A 21,116-nucleotide genomic window follows, 5' to 3' on the forward strand; every position below is an offset into this window, starting at 1 on the left:
ATCATGGATCCCAAGTTTGGAATAGTGGAGAGGAAGTGTTAGGGAGGTACTCACTGCAAACTCTAGTGTAATCCTGCTTTCAGGTATATATTTTGCAGTAGTTTATGGATACGTGTGCACATACGCTCTCTCTCACAGAAACTGGTGTATGTCTAGGTTATGGGACTTTGTTAGAAAGTGAACTACCTGAGATGGAATTAGAGTGTACTATAAAAGGAAAGGTCTCACCCGAGTCATGAAGCTGAAGGGCTGTCATTCCACACGTATGGTGTTTTTGAAGAGAAGGAAAAACTGATAGAAACACAGAACAAAACATGGGTTTGTGGTCACAGTGGTTTCTTAAATTTGAAATTTATTTAACTCTGAATCATTTTTATTTTCTTTGAATCCTGTGATTCCCACTGTATTAGCCGGTCTAATAACCATATAAGCACTTCTTCTCTTAATATCTTGCATTATTAATGCCTTTACTTATGTTTCTCCTACTGTATAGAGAACATGCTCTGTGTAAACTGTTAGAAGGATTATAGTGAAAATCATGACCTAATAAATGTAAAAAGTTTAGTTTTGCAGTCAGCATTTACTTACTGGTTTACTCCAAAGAGGCCCTCCTTTCTTCCAGAGAAAGTGTAACAAATTTTCTAACTTTGAAGTTTGGCTAACAAAGTGCTGTTTCTGCAAAGAGGTGGTGATGGCCTTAGCCAATCAGTTTCTAATTCCCTCAGTGACCAGAAATGTTTTTTTTTTAAGTGATGGTCACATGATCAGGACATGTACAGCTAGATAGAATATTAGCTTTTTACTTGAACTATTGAAAAAAACAAACTCTGACTTTCCTACTGGAATTGATTTAAGTTGTAGCCTCAAGATGCCAGCACTTCATCTAAGAAGGCTAAAGCAGGCCTGGGGTGTATATGATGCTCAGTGTTTGATGCACAGAGAGCCTTGCTGACATTATTCAGCTTCTGGACAAAGTCAAACCTTGTAACTGCAGGTTTCCATGACATGGACCAATAGCTATTCTTGCTTTTTGGAAATAGCTTTTGTTATTTCTTTTCTTTTTTTTTTTAAATACTTTTATTTTATTGTTGGATAGAGACAGAAGTTGAGAGAGGAGGGAGAGACAGAGAGAGACCTGTAGCACTGCTTCACTGCTCATGAAGCTTTGCCCCTGCAAGCTGGGCCCAGGGGCCTGAACCCCGGTCTGTGTGTAGTATATTTATGCACTTAACCAGGTATGCCACCACCGGGCCCTGAAAGTAGCTTTTGTTAAAAAAAAAAAAAAAACAACACTTATTGCTTAATTCTTTTGTGTTAAAGTTTTGGTTATTTGCAGCTAGAGACTTTCTAGTATAATATTTAATAATTAACTTTAGACTTGAAATAAATTGGGAGCCATTTAATTTGCAAATATTTGAAAACCTTGCTATGAGAAGTGGAACGGCCTGCTATTTTTATGATTAAGAAGCATGGATTCTGGGAGTTCTGGGAGTTCAGTTAGGGCAGCAGAGAGAAGATAGACAGTGAAAATGTAAGAAAAATTATCCAAGTCAAGAAGCCTCTGTACAGAGGAGTACTGGGAACAAAGAGAAAGGGGTGTTAAGAAAAATGTTACAGACACACTTGATAGGCAGATGTGGATAGAAAGGTAAGACAGTTCACAGCTTTGTGACCTTGGGTAGTCTGCATGGATACCCAGGTACAAAAGTACAGTTACCTAGTAGAAACCATCTGCACCTTTTCACAAATCACTAAAATTCACCTGTTCGGGAGACTCGGTACTAGTACCGAGTACTCCAGTATCTTATGGTAACTGAAGAATTTGATTTGTGGAGGACAATATCCAGGAAGAAGAGTAAGTCTCACTCTAATTATTTTACTACTTCTTCTCACTGATGGACTAAAGATTAGTAAATTGAATCATTCAACTGTTGCAAAGTATTCTTTTTGTTCATTAAGAATTTTGAGCTCCCCGCTCCAGGGTTATTGCTGGGGCTTAGTGCCTGCACTAACGAATCCACTGCTCCTGGAGGCTATTTTTTCCCCTTTTGTTGCCCTTGTTATCTATTGTTGTTGTTATTGCGGAGGACAGAGAAATATGGAGAGAGGAGGGGAAGACAGAGAGGGGGAGAGAAAGACAGACACCTGCAGAGCTGCTTCACCGCCTGTGAAGTGACTCCCCTGCAGGTGGGGAGCCGGGGGCTGGAACCGGGATGTTTTTGCTGGTCCTTGCGCTTCGTGCCAAGTGTGCTTAACCTGCTGCGCTACAGTCCACCCCCCACACCCTCTTCCTTTCTTTTTTTAACCAGAGCAATGCAGTGTTCAGCTCTGGCTTATTATGGTGGTGCTGGGGACTGAACCTGGGACCTTTGGTGCCACAGGCCAGAGAGTCTTTTTGCATAGCCTTATGCTATCTGTCTCCCCTGCCCAAATGCTAGGTATTTGCGTTGCTCCTTTCTGCCCCTGCTTCTTAGATGGAGAGAATCTATATTTAGGTTTTCATTTTCCTGCCATGCATAGACTAACTCCCCATCCCATATTTAATATTTCGTGGTCAATAACAGAACTTCAGTATATCCATAGACATTTTTTTTTTCATAAAATCTTTGCCAATAGGCCAAGATTAAAATGACATCTTTCATGTAATGGGTGAGATGTCCCCTTAACCTTATAATTCCTGTTTTAACTATGCTTACTTTTGTATGCACTTCTTTAGAGTGGAAAAGGAATTCCAGTAACTTAATTTTTTATGACAATGAGGTTTTTTTTTGTTTGTCTGTTTTCCAGAGCACTGCTCAGCTTTGGCTTATGGTGATGCTGGGGATTAAACCCGGGACCTGGCAACCTCAGGCATAAAAGTTGTTTGCATAAACTTTGTGCTGTCTCCTCAGACCATGATCTAGCCTTTCACATGGGGGAAAGTGTGTCTATGTTGAGTCTGTCAGCTATTTACAGCAACCTGGTATTTAAATTGCTACCCTGAGACTCAAATGTAGGGAAGTTTAGGCTCAGTGTGTAGGGATGGTATTCAGAATACCAATGTCCTTTATTTCTTAGCAATGGCAACTCCTGTGAGTTTGAGCGCCTGCCGGCTTCTATTGATCACTGAAGTCTGTGTTACTACTCTGCTGAGAATTATATTTATACTGAGTCAGAAAGGATATTGGAATGTTGTCACTACTAGCCTTATTCTCTCCTTGAACTTTAAAATACTTTACACAAATAATTTGATTTCACATGTTACTCTATTGCTTTTGATAAAAGCTAGGTTTGAGCAAGGTGTTACACTAAAAACTCTGCTAGCGTGAAAACATTGAACTGTGGTACCGCCACAAACTTGGCAATTGTGTGGTTAATAAAAGGGGCAGTCATCTTCAGTGAGGAGGCATGAGAAGCCTAGTCAAGGACAGATGTCTCTTAGGCCATGCTTCTCCACTGTGCTTTGTCGGGCACTGTGGTCAGCAGCACAGTGAGATTAATTTAGCTCATTGCCTCAGTATAGTATTAATTTTATTGGTCTATCATGTAAGAAATTTTCTTTCTAGGACCAAGAATTCTAATTAAGTAAATCATATGAACCCTAGAAGCTGCAATGGAACATTTTATTTAAAAAAACCAAAAAACAGAAAACCGTGGTCTGGGAGGTGGCACAGTGGATAAAGCATTGGACTCTCAAGCATGATTTCCTGAGTTTAATCCCCGGCAGCACATGTACCAGAGTGATATCTGGTTCTTTCTCTCTCTCCTCTTTTCTCATTAATAAATAAACAAATTATATATATATATATATATCTCAAACAAATTTGGTTTTGTGCAAAAGAACAAAATGAATTTTAAACATGTTATCATTTATGAATTATATGTTTTTTTAAACATTATTTATCTATATATTTATGATAGAGCCAGAGAGAAACTGAGAGGTAAGAGAGCAATACAGAGAGGGGAGAGAGAGAGAAACCTGCAGCACTGTTTCACCATTCATGAAACTTCCTCCCTGCTGGTGGGGAGCAGGTTTGAACCTGGGTCCTTGCGCACTGTAATGTGTGAGCTCAACCGGGTACGCCACCACCCGGCTCCCCCTCAGTTTTTATTTTTGACATGATAGAGACACTTTTAAATAACTTCTTTGGTCACTACATGAGATTAATAAATTATGAAGTACAACATTTTATTGGTGTAGTAAGAATTGAGAGAAAACATTTTCTTGGAAACTTCAGCTTGTACTAGGTCATTAACTGTACTGTATAAGAATTTTCCTAGTAAAGGCTGAACTTGGAGTGACAGTAGTTTCTGTGATATGTAGAAAGGGGAGAATAATAAAAATGACATTTTTTTATTGAGTGGGTTAATACTTTACAATGTAGTCAGTGACATATGTAAACAATTTCATTATTATCAGTCCCCCAAAGTTTTCTTCCTATCTCCCCTCTCCTCCCCTCCCTCCCTTAGAGTCCTTTGCTTTGGTACAGTATGCCATGTCCAATCCATGTTTCACTTTGTGCTCTCCCTCTCTGTCCCTACATTAATTATTATTAAGTCCCGCTAATAAGTGAGATCATTTGATATTCATCCTTCTCTTTTTGGATTATCTCACTCAACATGGTGGCCTAAAGTTTCATCCAAGAGCATGCCACTCATTTGATGTTGGACATCTAGGTTGTTTCCAGGTTCTGGCTATTACAAACTGTGCTGCTGTGAATATAGGCATACACAGATCTCTCTTGGTAGGTGTTTGTTCCCTGTGGGTAAATATTTAGGAGAGGAATTGCTGGGCCATAGAGTAGGTTCATTCCTAGTGTTTTGATAAGTCTCCAAATTGCTTTTCACAATGGCTGTGCCATTTTGCACTCCTACCAGCTGTGCAGAAGTGTCCCTTAAAAGATTATTTTTTTAAGAGTCTGAGCATTTTTCACTTGACTTCCCCTCCAAGGGGAATGCTAAAGGACCTTTGTTTTATTTCTAGGAGAATTCAAATGGGTTGTCCAAAAGGAAATGAGATTTTTCAGGCTTAAAAGAACCCAAAGTGCCCTATATAATGTTGTCAGCTGTGAAGCAGAGAGAATGTCAGGGATTTACTCCACACAGGTCCGAACACATGATAGAACCGATAGGTCTGGTTAATATGGTGGAGAGGAAGGTGGTGTGATGAGGGAATCCACTGTATTCTAAGCACTTAAACAGTCGAGGGCCTGCCACTGGCATCGAGGGAGTGGTGTTACCTACTTCCAACTTGAATGGCATTTAGACTCTAGAATCTTGATGGTGTTAACAATATAATGAAAGTTACACCCCTCCTCAAGTCAGTTGAATTTTCAGTGCCCTACTAATACGTGGGCAGAGAATATATGAAATATCGAATACTTTTGGCAAACAGATGTTCAGTACTAGGCTTTATTTGACTCATGATAATCAGCTGTGGAATATTTTTAAAATTCATGTGTGTATTTGTTTGCTTATTTCTTTTGTTCCTCCTTTCTGTTATTATCATCATCACTTACTGGGAAGTTAGTGGTTTACAGTTCAGTTGTTGACATATGGGCACTGTTTCCTGCCTCCCCATAATAGGTGTCTAGAGAATGCTCTCACCCCATCTTAGGTCCTTCTCTGCCTTCAGTCACCAGGACTGCAATGCCCTCTCCACCCCTTCCCTTCCCCTCTTTCCCCCAAATCCTTTGCTTTAGTGCAATGCATCTAAATTCACCCAGTTCAGGTTTTCCATTGTGTTTTCCCTCTGCCCTTGTTTCCCAAGTCCCACCTGAAAGTGAGATCTTGTGCATGCATTTATGTGCACATTATCTATGAGAGGTGCTGGAAGAAAATACACTAGGATATTAACTGAGTTCTAAAAAGAAAGTTGGACTTGGATACCTTTCATCTGATGAAGATGAGGCTTAAAGAATTGGAACATTTTAGAAGAGTAGCTCCTTAAATGAGTTATTCTTCTATCTTGTGGTTTATAGAATCTGATGACTATTAGAATCAGCACTGAAGGTGAGGACTTTCTGTGCTTCTCATTGACCCCCTCATGGTACATCCCCTCTTTTGACAGCAAGGCAAGGCATGAATAGAACAGTATAGTGGGAATCAAAATATAGTTGTGACAACACACTGTCTTCAGTGTTTTGTGATTTAAACCTAGGTTTAAATGATGAAGTATTTCTGACAAGGGTATATTTTATGTCTGTGTATAGTCAGCTCACTGACTAGGAACTTAATCATGATTGCTTAGAAATTATTTATCTTTTAAACTGTAATTTAAAATAAAGTGATGCTTAATCACAAGACAGTTATCAGTTGCAATACTGATTTACAGGCCATTTAATGAAGGGGAAATTAGTTAATTATATCAGGTTATTTCAAACCAAAGGAAAAGTAGCATTCAGTTAACATGTAAAGTGATAATATTTAAATCATCTAGACTCTTTATGCCTTCCTGCAAAATTGTTTTAGGATATTTTTCACATCCAATTTCTATTGAGTTTAGTTTAAACATTTAGAGGTACTTGCTCTTATGTAGAAAAGGCAGATTTTAATCAAAGGATTCTTCATAAGCTTTTAGAAAACATTTCCATCACACACTTTGCAGGTAAATGAAACTCTAGTTCTTCTCTGTTACAGACCCAAAGGCAAACACAAATGCACTCACACACTCACACACACTTAATACTTGTGTGGGCTGACATACCAACATACTGATGCAGAAACACACAAAACATACACATTCATATTCAAGCACATATGTTGAGGCATGTGCACACATACTCATAAAGTGATGCCTACACAAAAACAACTAAGTTTCTCTCTCTATCTCTCTTTTTTCTTTTTTTTAGTAATCCACTGTATTGTAGTTGACATCTGGTGTTTCTATTGCTTGCGCTCTTTTGATCTTTGAATTAGAGGTGGCTGACTCAGACCAGTTATTTCATGTGAATTTATTTGGAGTTGAAACTGATGATTTAATACTAGCTCATTTTTATTATTTGCATGTGGTTTAAGAGAAATAACTTCATGGACTTAATTCTGCTTTCATAAGCAGAAGGAATGTAGAGATTATGTAAGTAGATAAGGAAATTGCCTCTCATACATGTTTGCTGACTCAGTAGGGTCAGATGGAAGTCAGCAAAGGATATATCATGAAATTCAAATCATTCTGTTGTCATGCTGTGTTATTTTTTATTATTTGCTTTCAGAGATTATAATTAGCTAGTTCAGAAAGGTATAGAACATTAATGAATTTTAGTGTTTCAATAGAAGTTAAAGTTAAAAGGTGAGCAGCTGACATGTATTTTTTGAAACAAGTGTTTTCTCTGTGTGAATGTGTAAGGACAGACATGTGTCATTCTATTGCTTTCAATAGTGTTGGAAATGTCCACTGTTCTTCACAGTGAAAACTTGATTTTTGTGCATAAAAGATTGGACTGCACCATCTGGGACACGTCATCTGTTCATGTTTCTTCAAAAGAATCTGGAAATCATCCTTTGGAATTTTGTTGCTCATGAAAAAGGAGCAGGAAAAAATATTCTATAATTTTCATCTGTTCTGTTGGTGTAATATCTTGTAAAAACTGAAATGAAACAAAAGAATGGCAATTAGGGTACATTTTATTTGAAGGAGTAACATTTATATTTCTAAATGTCTTTTAAAAATATTTCTTTGCTTATTTATTTTTATGTGGTGGGGGGGGGCAGGCAGGAGAGAGTGAGTAAGCTACTCTAACATGAACAGTACCAGATTGAATGGGGCTTCACACATGCAAGTTCTGTGCTTTACTGTTGAGATTTTTTTTCCTGTCCAGTATCTCTAAATTTGAATATTAAAAAAAATAGTTTTTACTAGAGATGTATCTTGTTTGATTGCTTCCTTGTCTTACCGGTTAGATAAGAAACATTTGTAAAATGAGCTTCTGCTTGAGGAAAACTTTACTTAACGTAGTCTTTGAATCTGTCATTTCTCTTCCACATGAAAAATTAAGCAAAAGGAAGACTCTCTTTTTTTTCAGTCGCCTTATTTCTCCACTCTGACTGGGGGAACTCCTATTGGCTGTTTCAGTAACTTTTATTTTACTTTATTTTATTTTTACCAGAGTGCTGCTACTCTGGCTCTTGGTGGTACCAGGAGTTGAATTTGAAGTTCTGTGTGCTATACTACTGTACTATACTCCATGGCTCAGTAACTACTTTTAAAATATATAGTCCATATCGATTTCTGTAATTTACAACTAAGAATTTTGAGTTGCATATAATTTTTCAGAGGTACTCAGTTTCCTATTACATAGCACATAGTACTGAAAATATTTAATTTACTCATTTATTTAATAGATATTTATATTTATAGATTTATTTAATAGATATTTATATTTATAATGAACACTCATTAGATACTAATTAAACATACCCTAAAACTATCAGTGTGAGTAAAAGATAAAAATAATCCTTTCTAAAATCTATCCACAGAACAAAGGAGACAGACATATAATGAGGATGTGTGCTGTGGGAAACACATTAAAAAAGAAAACAAGTTAAAAGTGAGTTGCTATATTTTCTTATTCAGGAAAACCATGCAAACCTATTTGAGGAGACTTTTCCATCTAGACTTCAATGTGGAGGATACCTGAGAAGATCTGGGGAAGAGGGCTCCAAATACAAGGAACAAGTGCAAATGACCTCAGATGGAAAGTAGGATTATATTTGGCCAACTAGGTGAAGGGAGAAACTTGGAAGACTCAAGGATAGCCATTTCACGGAGCCACACCATGTGGACTTTATAAAGCTTTCATAAGGATTTCTGGCTTTTACTGTGACTGAAATGGGTACTGTTAGAAAGTTTGAAGCAGAAATGTGGTATGGTATGTCAAGATTTTTTTCCTTCCTTCACACAACCAAACGACTATGGAAACTCAGATCAACTCACAGTCCTTATGTTATTCCGACACTATTAATACATGACACATTCAATAATTCCTCATTCTTAGAAATTAGGACCCACTTACTTCTAAGACATATCTTGTTTTGCTACTTCTACTATTTTTAAGTGTTCATGGACTTCTCTGTTGAAGCCCCTTCCTTCTTCCTTTCCTCCCCTCTCTTACTTCCTTCTTTACTTCCTTTCTTTTTTGCCACCAGTGTTATTGCCAAGGCATGGCCCTACACAGTGACTTCACTACTGGTGATTTCCTTCCTTCCTTCCTTCCTTCCTTCCTTCCTTCCTTCCTTCCTTCCTTCCTTCCTTCCAGACCCTCCCTCCCTCCCTCCCTCCCTTCCTTCCTTCCTTCCTTCCTTCCTTCCTTCTGTTTTTCCCTCCCTCCCTCCCTTCCTCTTTCCCTTCCTCCCTCCCTCCCTCCTTCCTTTTTCCCCTTCCTCTCTCCCTTCTTCCGTTCCTCCTTTACTTCCTTCCTTTGTCAGATAATATTAAAATGTTCTGACACACTTCTGGGGGTATGGCCAAAGAGTAACAAGGAAAGTAAACTCACATCCAAAACAAAAAACAAATGAAAAAAAAAATGTTTTAAAGAAAAACCTGGAATGTCATAGCACAGCCTACAAAGTTAGAAGATCAGATGAGCATGAAGTGGCAAGGGAGACAACCATCCGGGCAGAAGTGACTGGAATCCCAAGGGAAAGTCACCTGCAGCACTCTTCCACTGCTCCTGAAGCTTCTCCCTTGCATGTGGGGACCAGAAACTTAGACCTCGGTCCTTGTACATGGGAATATGTGTGTCTACCAGGTATACCAATTCCTAGCCCATTGACTTATGAGTTTAATTTCCTATTCTGATTATTTTTTATTAGCATTTATTTATTTACTGGATAGAGGCAGAGAGAAATCAAGAGGGAAGGGGAGACAAAGAGGACACTTACAGTACTGCTTCAGCACTTGTGAAGATTCTCCCCTGTAGGTGAGGATCAGAAGCTTGAGCCCAATACCTAGTATTGTGTGTGCTCAACTGGGCATAATACCACTGCCCTGCCCCTTGGTTTGTGATTTTAGGTGATGACTCTAAATACAATAGGGAGGATAACAAATGAGGGAGAAGGCTTCTTGGGGTGAGAATCAAGGCTTTCTAAGTGAGAGACAGCTGTTGTTTAGATTAGAATGAAACTCATGAGAGATGATGAAATCCTGATGTGTGTTGAAAATAGAGTGAATAGGATTTACAGATGAATTAGAAGAGGACAAGAAGAAATGAGATCTATTAATGATGACTTCTAAATCTTTGACTCAACCATGCAATAAATGGGCTTCAAAATGGAGAAGTTGGGGATGAAGGGTTGTTTAGAGTTGATTTTGGACAATTTGATAGACATTTAAGTAAGTAAGCATTTCTGAGTTTGACATCGAGGTAAGAGATTAAGACTACAGTATGTGTGTATGTAATATAAAATATGTTCATTGTCAGTGTACACAAGTGATTTTAGTTTAGAGCCTGAAAGAGATTACTTCTGGATTAATGGAGAGTCTAATGATTCTGTGTCTGTATTTCAGCTTCTTCCTTTCCCTGGCAGCCTGTAATATTTCTTCCTTGTCCTTGCTTCTGGGCAGTGTGACTTACCTTTCTTGGTGTCGGAGGTTGGAGTTGAGTAGTTTTGGCTTCTGTTTACAGCATCCTCTCTCTTTTGATCATTGCCTTGGTGAGGAAAGTTTTCTGCAGTAATGTCTTGGAATATGTTCTCTCTCTTCTCTTTCTTCCTCCTCAGGTATACCAATGACTTTTAATTGTTTTTTCTTTTCTTTTTTACTTGTAATGAAGCCTGCTGTATCACATAGAGATTTTTTTTTTCCTCCAGGGTTATTGCTGGGCTCGGTGCCTGCACCATGAATCCACCGCTCCTGGAGGCCATTTTTCCCCCTTTTCTTGCCCTTGTTGTTGTAGCCTCGTTGCGGTTATTATTGCCATTGTTGACGTTGCTTTGTTGTTGGATAGGACAGAGAAATGGAGAGAGGAGGGGAAGACAGAGAGAGAGGGGAGAGAAAGATAGACACCTGCAGACCTGCTTCACCACCCGTGCAGGTGGGAGCCGGGGGCTCGAACCGGGATCCTTACGCCGGTGTCTGCGCTTTGCGCCACGTGCGCTTAACCCACTGCGCCACCGCCCGACTCCCGAGTGTTTTTTTTTTTTTTTTTTTTTTTGTAAACCTTTCTTCTTTTGACTGTGCTGCACTCCAAAAGTACGGTGGTATCATCCTCCAGCCCTGTTCTTCTGTCCTCAAGTTGGTTGACTCTGTGGATACAAGGCCCCGTGAATACGCCTTGGTGCTGCTGACTTCCCTTTATTTCTAAGATTTCCTTTTGGAGTTCTCTTCGTGAAGTTCTTAGCTCTTTGGTTTAGAGCACCCTGGTCTCCTTAATTTACATTTGTATGTTATTGTTGATGTCTTGAATTGTTCTCATTGCCACCTTTGAATCCAATCTCAGACATGTTTTTCATGTTATGATATATTCCCATGGTTCATTTGTGTGCTGTTTCTGCTCAGCCAACAGGTGTTGCTGTAGTTGTATTATTTGTGGATGTTGTAGTGGTGTGTGTGTGTGTGTGTGTGTGTGTGGTAGGGAGTGGCTTAGTTTTCCCTATTATTCAGTTCCAGTTAAGATGTTTCCTTTTTATAAATAAATTAAAATAAAAAAGAGGGCCTATTATTTCTCACTATTTTTCCCATGGTGTGGGCATTTCAGCTAGTGGCTTGGGACCAAGCTGTCTTTTTAGGCTATTCTGGTCTCTGGCCACCTTTTCCGCAGTCTTGGGTTTTCCCCACTGCTGCTTGCCCACTGCAGCATGTCCAGGGATCCAGCTGTCTTTCTACAGCTGTTGTTGTCCCTTGGGATTCCACTCACTTCTGCCCGGATGGTTGTCTCCCTTGCCACTTCGTGCTCATCTGATCTTCTAACTTTGTAGGCTGTGCTATGACATTCCAGGTTTTTCTTTAAAACATTTTTTTTCATTTGTTTTTTGTTTTGGATGTGAGTTTACTTTCCTTGTTACTTTTTGGCCATACCCCCAGAAGTGTGTCAGAACATTTTAATATTATCTGACAAAGGAAGGGGCTTCAGCAGAGAAGTCCATGAACACTTAAATAGTAGAAGTAGCAAAACAAGATATGTCTTAGAAGTAAGTGGGTCCTAATTTCTAAGAATGAGGAATTATTGAATGTGTCATGTATTAATAGTGTCGGAATAACATAAGGACTGTGAGTTGATCTGAGTTTCCATAGTCGTTTGGTTGTGTGAAGAATACTAGTAAGCTGGTAAAGTGCTTCAGTTGTTATAGACAGAAGATGAAGAAGAAGAAAAGAAGGGAATACACAAAGCAGAACTTGGATTGGGTTTGGTCAAAGACTGTGAGGTGTGGGAGGTTGCGGTGGTGGTGGTGGTGGGGGGTTTGGTTCAGCTCCTGGAGCATGATGGCAGAGGAGGACCTAGAAGGGGTTGAGTTGTTATGTGGAAAATTGAGAAATGTTACACATGTACAAAGTACTGTAGTTTACTGTCTACTGTAAGTCATGAATCCCCCCAATAAAGAAAATAATAAGTGCTTGAGTTGTGACAAGTGAATCAGTGTCTGAATCAGTTAATCAGTCAACATATGGTATAGATATATTGATAGAATTGTTCTGTGGGAAACAAAATTGCAACAGCATTTGATCCCCAAAGTGCAGTTATTTAATTATTTCAGTATGTGTTTAAGAATATAGAAGCACCAAGACAGTCTTTTCATTATTTTCAACTAGCTCCCTCTCCCAATCTTCTCTCAGATTCCTTAACTGTCCTCTGTCCATTTCAGTCTCAGCCCATGAACTTGATTTAAGTTGTAATGTATGTGACCAAGCCAAGTGCACCACCACAGGGCCCCTTGATTTCAGTTGTAAATGTGAATCTTTCTTTTTTTAAAAAAATATTTATTTATTCCCTTTTGTTGCTGTTGTAGTTATTATTGTTGTAGTTGTTGATGTCGTTGTTGTTGGATAGGACAGAGAGGAATGGAGAGAGGAGAGGAAGACAGAGAAGGGGAGACAAAGACAGATACCTGCGGACCTGCTTCACCGCTTGTGAAGCAACTCCCCTGCAGATGGGAAGCTGGGGTCTCGAACCAGGATTCTTATGCCAGTCCTTGCTCTTTGCACCATGTGTGCTTAACCCTCTGTGCTACCGCCTGACTCCCAAATGTGAGTATTTCTAATGTTCTGTTCCCTCTAACTGCATCTGTATTTGAACCTATAAAGTAGCTTCTGTACTTACATAGAATCGGAAAGATCTCTCTCCTGGCCACATCTTGGTTCTCTTGGTGACCTGTTCCTTCAGGATCCTTCTAACATCCACTTCCTTCTTTTAAGCCTTAATCCCTCCCTCTTTATTTTTTCTTACAGTTTATATGTCTCTTTATAATTTGCTCAACTTAAAACACAGGCCATACTTTTATTTTCTTATATAACTAGAGAAAACAGTAGAGACATTATGTTAAATATACTGGAAATAGGGAGTCAGGCAGTAGCTCAGCGGGTTAAGTGCATGTGGCGCAAAGCACAAGGGCCGGTGTAAGGATCCTAGTTCGAACCCCCGACTCCCCACCTTCAGGGGAGTCACTTCACCCGCGGTGAAGCAGGTCTGCAGGTGTCTGTCTTTCTCTCCCCCTCTCTGTCTTCCCCTCCTCTCTCCATCTCTCTCTGTCCTATCCAACAACAAAGGCATTAATAACAAGGACAATAATAACTACAACAATAAAACAACAAGGGCAACAAAAGGGGATAAATAAATAAATATTTAAAAATATATTGGAAATAAAGAAATGAAAATTGAAGAAAATAATCACCCATAACTTCACTCCTCAGAGATCATCGTTACATGGGTTTACTTTTCATTTTTTTCCTACATGTATTTTTACCAATCAGGATGCAACTATATATAACCTTCTTAAATCTCCCATCCTTAGCATTTTATCAGAAGACTTTGGACAGAATACATGGAAAGACCTATTTTAAGTAGCTAGGGTGTTTAAAGTATTCGATACTGTGGTTGTGTTATGATTTGTATAGTTGTTATTTTATTGAGTTTTTTTTTAACCTAGCATCTATTTTTGATACAGATAAAACTGGGGTGATTGTCTTTGTACATAAATCTCTTACTACTTTTCTGATTACTTTTTAACCCGGAGACGGAAGGAAATTGCTGCATCAAAGGAGAAACACTTTTTTATGACTGGTTAGACATTGCCAAATCCAATTCTGCCTATTTATAACTTACTGGGAAGTGTAAGAGCAACTCTATCCTTGGATTCTTTTGAGTACTTTTTAAAATGTAGTGTCAGGGATTGAATTTAAGGTCTCGTGCATGTGCTTTACTGCTAAGACACATCCCTGTGCCTTTAGATAAATTATGTGAGACTGAGAGGGAGAGAGAGTGAAGGAGAGAGAGCAACAGAGAGAGCGAGAGAGAACAAAGAACTGCTCTACCATATATGAAGTTCTACTCACTTTGTCTTTTTTTTTTTTAATGTTGTGCAGAACAAACTCATTTTTTTTTAACTTATAGAAAGAGAGAGTGGAAGGATGGAGAGACAGAAAGAAGAGAGAAACACAGCAGTACTCCACCACCCATGGGCATTCCCTAGCTGTCTGTCACCCTGTCACCCTGGTGTTCCCATGTGCTGTCAGGATTCAAACTCATGGCATCATATATACAAAGCAGGCACTCTCCATTGAATCGCTTTACTGATCTCTATGATTTTCCAGCCTGTGATTGTTTTATGAACAAATTAAAACTTTTTTCCCTCAGTTTTTGCCTTTTGGTATTCTAGCGGCATTGTGAACAGGACTCAAAATCATTTATTTTAAATATTAAATGAGTTCTCCTCTGAATCAAAGAGCCATTTTCCCAATACACTATAAAGAAGTGATGAGAAAAGATTTAATTTTTATATTTCACATGTTGTTTTTGATCCTTAGACATGTTTTGTCAGGTAAGGGTAAGCATGTTGCTGTTTTTTTTTTTAACCAACATTTTGTCACTCATTTTATGTTCTTGTTAATCATACTTTGTTGGGAGATTTCTGTCTGTCATTTTAAACAAAACTATAGTCAACGACTGCCACCTCTCCAGATTCAAAGGAGGTCTTGAAACTTTACATCAGGCTCAACCTGACGCTGTTGACTGGCTACGGAAGAAGGGCAAACGCTAGAAGAAGAATATGTTATTGCTGTATTTGAAACAATTTATTTTAAGTCTCTAAATGGGGGCAGGATCCATCAAAGTTATGGACCTGGACTAAGCAACAGATGCTCCTGTGAAGTCATGTGTTTCTCAAAAAAGGACTTTAATGAAATAATATGTAAATTTCCTCTTTGTCATTTATTTTTGGAACGTTCTCTGTTATGCCACATTTCATTTGTTTTTGTATTTTATTATGAGCTGCTTTAAATGTGGAGACAAGTATACAAACGAGTTTACCACTATGCAACTGCCACGAGTTTTATTAAATCTCAAAATATTTGCTTTATTGATTTTTTTTAAATTTCAGATTCTCTCTCTCTTCCTACTTTATTGGGGAGGGGTTAGTGGATTATAGTAGTTGTTGACACATGGGTACAATTTCTCATTCCCTTATGACAGATGTCTGCAAAACACTCTCACCTCCAGCTTAGATCCTTTCCCATACATCGGACTCCAAAGCCTTTCTCCCAACCCTTTTCTTCTCCTTTCCCCAGAGTCCTTAGCTTTGGTGCAACACCAAACCCAGTCTGAGTTTCACTTTGTATTTTTCTGTATTGCCCTTATTTCTTATGTCCTACTTATGAGTGAGATCATTTGGTATTTCTCTTTCTCTTTCTTTGACTTGCCTTACTTCACTTGATTCCTTCAAGTTCATCTAAGATGAGAAAAGATGATCATTATTTGAAACAGATGAGTAGCAGTCCGTTGTTTATATGTAATACAACATTCTATTTTTTACTGTCTATTGTCTTTCTTTTATTTTTTAAATTTATATTTATAAAATGGAAATATTGACAAGACTATAGGATCAGAGGGGTACATTTCTACACAATGCCCACCCCCAGAGCTCTATATCCAATCCCCTCTCTTGATAGCTTTCATATTCTTTAGCCCTGGGAGTTTGAACCCATGGTTATTATGGGGTGCAGAAGGTGGAAGGTCTGGCTTCTGTAATTGCTTCCCCGCTGGACACGGACATTGCCAGGTTGATCCATACTCCCAGCCTGTCTCTCTCTTTCACTAGTGGGACAGGCTCTGAGGAAGCCATTATGAATTGTGCTGCTATGAACATATCTTTTTGGTTAGGTGTTAATGGAGTCTTCAGGATACATCCCTAGGAGAGGAATTACTGGGTCATATGGGAGGTCTATTTCTAGCTTTGTGAGGGTTCTCTCTAGACTGCTCTCCACAGAGGCTGGACCAATTTACATTCCCACCAGCAGTTCAGGAGGGATCCTTTGTCCCCATAACCTCTCCAGTATTTGTTGCTGCTGTCATTTTTGATGTATGACATTCTCACAGGGGTGAGGTGGTATTTCAGTGTTGTCTTTATTTGCATTTCTTAGGTGCTATTAGGTCTAGGAGTCCCTCAAATATGAACAAGTATCCCATGGTCGCCAGTAATCCGAGTTATACAAGAGATTCCCCCCCCCTGCAAGGTTATTGCTGGGGCTCGGTACTAGCACTATGAATCCACTGCTCCTGTTGGCTATTTTTTTCCCCATTTTATTGGATAGAGACAGAAAGAAATTGAGAGAGGGGGGGAGGGAGAGGAGAAAGACACCTGTAGACCTGCTTTACCTCTTGTAAAGCATCCCCCCCCCCCCCCCGTAGGTGGAGGGAGCCGGGGGCTTGAATTCGGATCTTTGAGCTTGTCCTCGCATAGTACTGTGCTCACTTAACTGGGTGTGTCGCGGCCTGGCCCCCTCTCTTCTTTCTTTAAATCCGTTGGTTGTTGTTGTTGTTGCTTTTTAAAGGGTCAGGTATTTATTTATGAGAGAGAGAGAGACAGAGAGAGAGAGAGAGAGAGGGAGAGGGAGAGAGAGATTGTACTCTAAGGCATCAGTCTGACACACGCAGTGACAAAGATCAGACTTGGGACTGTTTAAGTCTAGTGCTCTAATCCACTAGTCAACTCCTTGGTTGCTTCCTCTCTGAATATCAGGATCTAGGCTTAGATTTTTGTACTCAGTAAAGACTAAGAAGACTTTTTGCTAATCAGTTGTTTGTTCTCTCTGTTGGTATTTTGAATATGTATACTGTTCATGACCCGGTGATGATAAAGTGCAAAATATCATGTAGTGTTTGCAAGTATCATTTAATATTATTTACGTTTCTACCTCTGAGCTGTTGTATCAAAGCATTTGTATAAGCATTATGTGAGCTCTCTTAATTAATTTATTCTAACAGTTGGCATTTATATTAAGAGAAAAAATTTAGACTTAGAATGAGTTTTCTTTAAGTATAAGACACATATGTACACTTACAAAAAATTTTGTCACCCACTTATCACTTCCCATGCATGAAAATAGCCATCTTGAAACCTACTGATCCATGTTGATTACTTTTTTTTTTGTTAAGATGAAGTATTTATTTTCATAAAGTTCCTATTTACTAAATTCATATTACCTTAGAAGAGAAGTACCCTTTGTCACAAAGGTGACTTTTCTGAAACACAAAAATACAGGTCACAAGTAACAGCAAAGACTCTGGAGTTAGGCACCCTCAATAGAAATCTCAGACAAATCCTGTATGATTTTAGGGCAAGTTATTAAACTCCCTTGGCCTCAGCTTCTCCATCTGTAACATGAGGATTATAAAAATGTCTGACTCAGAAGAGCATGGAAACACTTCATGAATTGATTAATACATGCACATTATAGCAGTAACATTACATAATGTCAAACGAAGATTGATTGACTATGGTGGTGGTGTTGTTTACTGTTGTTTCTAAGGTAGAAAAATGCGATTTTGTTTTTGCTCTGTTCTGCAAGTTGATTTACCTGTCACATTTTTTTTTTTGGTTAACAACAAACAAGATCAGAGTAAAAACAGGCTTCTAAAAAAGCAGCATCATATGAAGAACGGCATTGCTGTGCCATTTCTCTAGACCTAGTTACTTTACTTCCCAGGATTCCCCTGATTTTTAAGATGTGAGCAGGGTTGTGTGAATAGATATAATTCAGCTTCAAAATAGCTCTATCTTTCTAAAATATCAGCAGTGACATGATAGCAGAACACATTGTAAAAACACTTGTAGATATACTTCAAGAAAGAGTCTGTAAGGTTTAATTGGAGCTAAAAATTCATCAACACATCTCTGGGAAGACAAAATTTCTCAAGACATATGGAGGCTGTTTTAAGGTTGGTTTGGGGATTCTGATTGGGACTGTTTTAATTTTATCATTGGACACTTCAAAAGGAATAACCTGTGAACTAAGGTAAATTATTATCTAAAATAAGACCTCCTGTTAACATGTAAAAAGCAGGATACCAATCTGCTCAGGCAAGGTATTAATGTCGTGTGTTGAACTAGAGACATTAACAGACGGGATTTGGGGAGAGGTAAGGAATGTAGCAAAAAGGGGGTGATTTAAAATGATGAATTACATAAATTACATCCCAACAGGATGCATAAGGAAGGGTGTGAAGAGAGCTGCATATTTTAAAGATTGGAATAAGCAGTGCACATTTGGAGGGTCTCAAAGTATATAAAGAGATCTGTTTTGCATGGCAGCCAGCTGCTCACCTCTCATAATGGAATAAGCAGAAATGTGCTTAAGCTGAAGTGCGAAGGATTTGGGTTTGATTTTCTAAACAATAAAGGTTTTTAGATGTTGATTTAAACTGTGCTTCCTCAACCCTGATAGCAGAGAAAAATGACTTAACTGTTAATCATCCAGAGATGTTCTCAGGAATGACAAAGTGATGGGTCCTTGATCTCTTGTTAACAAGAACTTGGACTGCTTTATGTTTTATTATTTCAGGAAAGTTTCTTACTTGAAAGCACATTTTTTTCCCTCTTGAAATCCCCCCTCACTACACATTACCTCTGTTTCCTTCATATATTTTATAACTCTGTGTGCCTCCAATTTCTATGTCTTGTTCCTCTGTGGCATTGTGATTTGATTGCATGAGTGGGCTTCCTCTCAAATAAATGATACATCTGCCTTTTAGACATTTTGAAAGTGGTTTGTAGTCAAATTCATTCTCATCCCAAAAGTTGCTATGCTAAGCATTTTGCTAAACTCCAGAGATTTAAAGTTAAAGTGTAGTTTCTGTTCTGTTGAGACTAACCACTCAGGAGGTTGAAGACAATTACCTTTACAACAAAACGCAATTAAGTGCTGCAGTTGAAATGTAATACAGCATGATAATGTTTCTCAATACAGAGAATGTTGAGTCTATCAGAAAATATGCCTACAGTAGTGGTAAACGCTTTACACCAGTCTGATGGACCAGACTTATTCCTTGGTAAGATTTCTGTTGGGATCTACTTCCCAGCAACAATTCCGTACTATGGAGGAGAAAGCTCAAGCTTTGGTAGACAACTATGTCTGCCACAATATCTCCTGATGAAAATGTGAGATTAAATTAGATAATAAATGCAAAGCACCAACAGGAAACCATCACTTAAATGCTTATTTTGTGACTGAGGTGTGTGTCTCAGTGGATAGAATGCAGCATTTGCATATATGAGAGCCTCAATTTGGTCCTTGGCATTGCATATACTGGAGCAGTACTCTGGTCTGTTTGTCTGTATCTCTCTCCCCCACCTCTATTTCACTCTCAATAAATATTTTAAAAATGTGTATTTAAGAGAAAGGAAAGTTTTCTCCAAAAAGAGATATTCATGTCAGTGGTATTAGTAGCATGAGTGGGTAAGGTAACAGAGGAATCACATTTCTGAATTAAAATAGGCTTTTAGGAGATGTTACAACCGCACGGAATGTGAAATTTTTGTCTGGGTCCTAGTTGGAATGTAACAACTCTAAGGTGACTTCTTACAAAGTATTTTTATTAGTGATTTACAAAATTATAAGCTACTAAGGTTCTAATTCCACACCGCTCCCACCACCAGAGTTCTGTGTCCCCACCCTCCGTTAGCAGAAACTGGAATAGTTCTTTCAGATCACAGATATGGGTTGATTTAATATCTGTTATCTATCTGTCTACATCTGTGGCTCCCTCTATATTTTTGTCCCATTTTTCCCTACGGTTCTGCTTTCACTTCCTAAGTTACACTTAACGTCTATCACTACTTCCAAGTCTCCTTCATTTTCCCTCTTCTTTCTCAGTGAACTAGAGTCTGACTTCCTTTGGTGTTTTCCAGATTCACTTTTCTTTCACTTTGTTATTATTGTTGTTGCCACTGCTGTCGCTGTTGGATAAGACAGTGAGAAATCAAGAGAGGATGAGGAGAAAGGGAGGGAGAGAGAAAGATAGATAGCTAACGACCAGCTTCACTGCTTGTGAAGCAACTTCCCTGCAGGTGGGGAGCCAGGGGCTCCAACTAGGATCCTTTTGCCGGTCCTTGCTTCGTGCCATGTGCACTTAACCCATTGCGCTACAGCCCGGCTCCTGCACTTAGTTGATTCTTTTTTTTTTTTAATATTTATTTTATTTATTTATTCCCTTTTGTTGCCCTTGTTGTTTTATTGTTGTAGTTATTATTATTGTTGTTGTCGTTGTTGGATAGGACAGAGAGAAATGGAGAGAGCAGGGGAAGACAGAGAGGAGGAGAGAAAGATAGACACCTGCAGACCTGCTTCACTGCCTGTGAAGCGACTCCCCTGCAGGTGGGGAGCCGGGGTTCGAACTGGGATCCTTATGCAGGTCCTTGTGCTTTGCGCCACCTGCGCTTAACCCGCTGCGCTACAGCCCGACTCCCTTAGTTGATTCTTAATGCAGTGTAATACTACTTATTATTTACTAAATCACACTGAAAATGTTGTGTGGTACACCATTCTTTATAGAAAATATGGATTGACTGATTGATTGAAATAGACAGACCGACCAACTGACCAACCAAGAGCACTGCCCAGTTCTAGCTTATGGTGGCTGTGGTTACTGAACCTGGACCTCAGAACCTCAGGCATGAAAGTCTTTTGCATAACCATTATGTTTCCCCAACCC

The 21,116-nt window shown here is 38.9% G+C and overlaps 1 protein-coding gene across 2 annotated transcripts in view; it reads left to right on the forward strand.

Annotated features, from left to right (window-relative positions):
- The window catches only part of ZNF385B (zinc finger protein 385B), a 368,360-nt gene that overhangs the window by 53,335 nt on the left and 293,909 nt on the right, over window positions 1–21,116 (forward strand). Inside the window, exon 1 of one of the 2 annotated variants that reach the window (XM_060177630.1) lies at window positions 13,098–13,159. The exons of the other annotated variant lie outside the window; for it this stretch is intronic. The gene's annotated coding sequence lies outside the window, so the exon portion shown is untranslated. Of the gene's footprint in view, window positions 1–13,097; window positions 13,160–21,116 lie in introns of those variants that run through there. 2 annotated transcript variants of the gene reach the window in all.

This window comes from Erinaceus europaeus, chromosome 18 (genome assembly GCF_950295315.1).
Source record: "Erinaceus europaeus chromosome 18, mEriEur2.1, whole genome shotgun sequence".
NCBI classification, from domain to species: Eukaryota; Metazoa; Chordata; class Mammalia; order Eulipotyphla; family Erinaceidae; genus Erinaceus; species Erinaceus europaeus.